Genomic DNA, 6,000 nt, shown 5'->3' with positions numbered 1-6,000 from the left:
TATGTGATCTACCCATCTAATCTTCAGCGTTCTTCTGTAGCATCACATTTCGAAAGCTTCTGTACTCATCTCGTCTAAACTATTTATCGTCCACGTTTCACTTCTACACATGGCTACACTTCATACAATTACTTTCAGAAAAGACTTCCTGACAACTACATCTACACTCGATATTAATAAATTTCTCTTCTTCAGAAACGCTTTCCTTGCCATTGCCAGCCTACCTGTACATTTTATATCCTCTCTACTTCGGCCATCATCAGATATTTTGCTCCCCAAATAGCAAAACTCATTTACTACTTTAAGCGTGTTATTTTCTAATCTAATTCCCTCAGCATTACCCATCATCTGTCTACATTCCATTATCTTCGTTTTGCTTTTGTTGATGTTCATCTTATATCCTCCTTTCAAGACACTGTCCATTGCGTTCAACTGCTCTTCCAAGTCCTTTGCTGTCTCTGACAGAATTACAAAGTCATCGACGAACCTCTAAGTTTTTATTTCTTCTCCATAGATTTTGATACCTACTCCGAATTTTTCTTTTGTTTCCTTTACTGCTTGCTCAATATACAGATTGAATGACATCGGGGAGAGACTATAACCCTGTCTCACTCCTTTGCCAACCAATGCGTCCCTTTCATGTCCCTCGACTCTTATAACTGCCATCTGGTTTCTGTACAAATTGTAAATAGCCTTTCGCTCACTGTATTTTACCCCTGCCACCTTCAGAATTTGAAAGAATTCCAGTCAACATTGTCAAAAGCTTTCTCTAAGTCTACAAATGATAGAAACGTATGTTTTCCTTTCTTTAAACTATCTTCTAAGATAAGTCGTAGGGTGAGTATTGTGTCACGTGTTCCAACATTTGTACGGAATCCAACCCGATCTTATACCTGTTCCTCCACTCGTCTGTAAAGAATTCGTGTTAGTTTTTTTCAGCCGTGGCTTGTTAAACTGATAGTTCGGTAATTTTCACATCTCTCAAACCTGCTTTCTTTGGAATTAGAATTATTATTTTCTTCTTGAAGTCTGAGGGTATTTCGCCTGTCTCATACATCTTGTTCACCAGATGGTAGAGTTTTGTCAGGACTGGCTCTCCCAAGGCCGTCAGTAGTTCCAATGGAATGTTGTCTACTCCCAGGGTCTAGTTTCGACTCAGATCTTTCAGTACCTTGTCAAATTCTTCACGCAGTATCGTATCTCCCATTTCATCTTCATCTACGTCCTCTTCCATTTCCATAATATTGTCCTCAAGTGCATCGCCCTTGTATAGACCCTCTATATACTCTTTCCACCTTTCTGCTTTCCCTTCTTTGCTTAGAACTGGGTTTCCATCTGAGCTCTTGATATTCATGCAAGTGGTTCTCTTTCCTCCAAAGGTCTCTTTAATTTTCCTGTATGTAGTATCTATCCTACCCCTAGTGATATACGCCTCTATATCTTTAGATTTCTGCTCTAGCCATCCCTGCTTAGCCGTTTTCCACTTCCTGTCCATCTCATTTTTGAGACGTTTGTATTCCTTTTTGCCTACTTCATTTACTGCATTTTTGTGTTTTCCCCATTTCGTCAATTAAGTATTTCATCTGTTACCCAAAATTTCTATTAGCCCTCGTCTTTTTACCTACTTGATCATCTGCTGCTTTCACTGTTTCATCTCTCAAAGGCACCCATTCTTCTTCTACTGTAATTGTTTCTCCCATTCTTGTCAATCGTTCCCTAATGCTCTCCCTGAAACTCTCTACAACCTATGGTTCTTTCAATTTATCCAGGTCCCATCTCCTTAAATTCCCACGTTTTGCAGTTTCTATAGTTCATAACTTACAGATCCACATCTGCCCCTGGAAATGTCTTACAATTTAAAACCTGGTTCCTAAATCTCTGTATTACCATTATATAATCTATCTGACACCTTCCAGTACACAACCTTCTTTCATGATTTTTGAAACAAGTGTTACCTATGATTCATTCCTTACCCCCATTCCATATGCACATACTACGTTTCCTTCTCTTCCTTTTCCTACTATCGAATTCCAGTCACCCATGACCATTAAATTTTCGTCTCCCTTGACTATCTGAATAGTTTCTATTATCTCATCATACCTCTCCTCAATCTCTTCGTCATCTGCGAAGCTAGTTGGCAAATAAAGTTGTACTACTGTAGTAGGTGTGGGTTTCGTATCTATCTTGGCCACAATAATACGTTCAGTATGCTGTTTGTAGTAGCTTACCCGCATTCCTAATTTTTTTATTCATTATTAAAGCTACTCCTACATTACCCCTATTTTATTTTGAATTTTTAACCCTGTATTCACCTGACCAGAAGTGTTGTTCCTCCTGCCACCGTACCTCACTAATTCCCACTATATCTAACCTATCTATTTGCCTTTTTAATTTTCTAACCTACCTGCCCGATTAAGGGATTTGACATTCCACGCTCCGATCCGTAGAACGCCAGTTTTCTTTCTCCTGATAACGACATCCTCCTGAGTAGTCCCCGCCCGGAGATCCGAATGGGGGACTATTTTACCTCCGGAATATTTTACCCAAGAACACACCATCATCATTTAACCATACAGCAAAGCTGTATGCACTCGGGAAAAATTACAGCTGTGGTTTCCCCTTTCTTTCAGCCGTTCGCAGTACCAGAACAGCAAGGCCGTTTTGGTTAGTGTTACAAGGCCAGATCAATCAATCATCCAGACTGTTACCCCTGTAACTACTGAAAAGACTGCTGCCCCTCTTCAGGAACCACACGTTTGTCTGGCCTCTCAACAGATACCCCTCCGTTGTGGTTGCACCTACGGTACGGCTATCTGTATCGCTGAGGCACGCAAGCCTCCCCACCAACGGCAAGGTCCATGGTTCAAAGGGGATGGGGAGGGAGGGGGGAGAACAATACAGAATATTAAATAAGGAATTTTAAGTAAAAGAGCAAATTCGCCAACGGGAACCAATAAAGAGATTATAGAACAATGGGATTCCACCAATTATATAGTGACTTACTCCACTGAATTCACTCGTGAAATCCCTTTCAAGTATAACAACAATATTTACGCAGAAAAGACAGTTATCTTGACTAATTTAAGTTCCACACAACTGCAGACACACCCCAACGGATGCCCCACCCTAATACAAGAGTGAACAAACTAGAAACAGGGGACGCACCTTAGCGTAGCCCAAACACATTAACCAGAGGAATCTTGAAATATTTACGAGAGAGAATATTCAGCTTCTGTCAACTACTGGGGCGAGCAGCGAATCTGACAGGACACAGCCAAGTAGCCTCGAACATCACCAAAACGTAGCTGGCCGAGCTAACGGCTTCCCAACATATACTCCTGGAAATTGAAATAAGAACACCGTGAATTCATTGTCCCAGGAAGGGGAAACTTTGTTGACACATTCCTGGGGTCAGATACATCACATGATCACACTGACAGAACCACAGGCACATAGACACAGGCAACAGAGCATGCACAATGTCGGCACTAGTACAGTGTATATCCACCTTTCGCAGCAATGCAGGCTGCTATTCTCCCATGGAGACAATCGTAGATATGCTTGATGTAGTCCTGTGGAACGACTTGCCATGCCATTTCCACCTGGCGCCTCAGTTGGACCAGTGTTCGTGCTGGACGTGCAGACCGCTTGAGACGACGCTTCATCCAGTCCCAAACATACTCAATGGGGGACAGATCCGGAGATCTTGCTGGCCAGGGTAGTTGACTTACACCTTCTAGAGCACGTTGGATGGCACGGGATACATGCGGACGTCCATTGTCCTGTTGGAACAGCAAGTTCCCTTGCCGGTCTAGGAATGGTAGAACGATGGGTTCGATGACGGTTTGGATGTACCGTGCACTATTCAGTGTCCCCTCGACGATCACCAGAGGTGTACGGCCAGTGTAGGAGATCGCTCCCCACACCATGATGCCGGGTGTTGGCCCTGTGTGCCTCAGTCGTATGCAGTCCTGATTGTGGCGCTCACGTGCACGGCGCCAAACACGCATACGACCATCATTGGCACCAAGGCAGAAGCGACTAATCGCTGAAGACGACACGTCTCCATTCGTCCCTCCATTCACGCCTGTCGCGACACCACTGGAGGCGGGCTGTACGATGTTGGGGCGTGAGCGGAAGACGGCCTAACGCTGTGCGGGACCGTAGCCCAGCTTCATGGAGACGGTTGCGAATGGTCCTCGCCGATACCCCAGGAGCAACAGTGTCCCTAATTTGCTGGGAAGTGGCGGTGCGGTCCCCTACGGCACTGCGTAGGATCCTACGGTCTTGGCGTGCATCCGTGCGTCGCTGCGGTCCGGTCCCACGTCGACGGGCACGTGCACCTTCCGCCGACCACTGGCGACAACATCTATGTACAGTGGAGACCTGACGCCCCACGTGTTGAGCAATTCGGCGGTACGTCCACCCGGCCTCCCGCATGCCCACTATACGCCCTCGCTCAAAGTCCGTCAACTGCACATACGGTTCAAGTCCAAGCTGTCGCGGCATGCTACGAATGTTAAAGACTGCGATGGAGCTCTGTATTCCACGGCAAACTGGCTGACACTGACGGCGGCGGTGCACAAATGCTGCGCAGCTAGCGCCATTCGACGGCCAACACCGCGGTTCCTGGTGTGTCCGCTGTGCCGTGCGTATGATCATTGCTTGTACAGCCCTCTCGCAGTGTACGGAGCAAGTATGGTGGGTCTGACACACCGGTGTCAATGTGTTCTTTTTTCCATTTCCAGGAGTGTATTTCAATCAAAGCGCCACCCTCTGTATTGGTCAAACCGGAACTGATTGTCCTCTCTGCACGTAGTACACTGTAACATATAAAAAAAAAACAGACATCCAAACCAAAGGTCACATCACAATCCCTCTTATTTCAGAGTTTTGCCTACCTCTTTAAATTTAATATCCTTAATACATGCAAGACCTCAGACAAATAGCGTGAATAATTACTCCCTTCTTACAGCTCATAATTCTTTACTGTTGCAGGCAGACACCAATAACGTGCATAAAGTCTGGAAAAGTTAACAGTCTGCCGAATGAAGAGCATGAAAACCCATAATAAAAGACACCAAAGTCACTGCCCCTTCAAGGGGGAGACCAAAAAATAAATCATAAGATACTCAGATAACATTCCAAGCACGCTGTCTTACCACTAAACATGGCCTGCGCACTATCGTTAGAATGATTTATGCACCCTTGACACTACTCACGCTAAGTGCACCAGTCACTGAGCAGTGTTTTACCCTCTTACCGTCAACACACACACAGATATCGGAACCAATAAATCACTGTTTCCGGCTGTGAACACAAATTACGATCAGACTGATCACAAAACACAACCCCATAGAAATAGCAGATGCCCACCGTTAGTAGCAGCAAACGACGAGAATCCACATATCATACACAGGCATCCAGCAGGAAGTAGTACCACACACACATTTGCTGATGAACTGGAAGCCATCACCACCAGCCCGCCGACGACACGCTCCTCACATCATAACACAGTGCTGCGAGCAACCAACACTCCTCTGTAACGGTCACTCCAACACCATCAAACACAACATATGGCCAAGCAATGGGCTAGTACGACGACTAGGGTCGCGGAGCGGAAAACAAAGAGAGCCATAGTGGGAAGCGCCGCGTTTAAATAGCGGCCAGGAGAGGAATACCAAAGAGAACATACGCATGCTACAACGAGCGGGCTTACTGCCCCTACTAGATAAGAGAATCACTAGCGCCAGCGACTCTCCCATCAAAAAAAGTCTTGCAACACCCTGGTTACCAGAACTCCTGAAAATAGACGTAGACTGTGGATATTGTATCAAAGACACAGTCCCTTTGACTGTTCAGAGATGTCACTAAACCCGCCCAAAGATGTAAACAACCATGCATGAGCGGCGCCTATTAGACGGAGGGATCCGACAGCCGATCAGTTCCAGTGTTCCCACCAGGAAGGAGGTACACGGCTCCTGTTGTCTGTACTTCAAC

The sequence above is a fragment of the Schistocerca gregaria genome, chromosome 6 (assembly GCF_023897955.1).
Source record: "Schistocerca gregaria isolate iqSchGreg1 chromosome 6, iqSchGreg1.2, whole genome shotgun sequence".
Lineage (NCBI taxonomy): Eukaryota > Metazoa > Arthropoda > Insecta > Orthoptera > Acrididae > Schistocerca > Schistocerca gregaria.
This window is presented reverse-complemented; position numbering follows the sequence as displayed.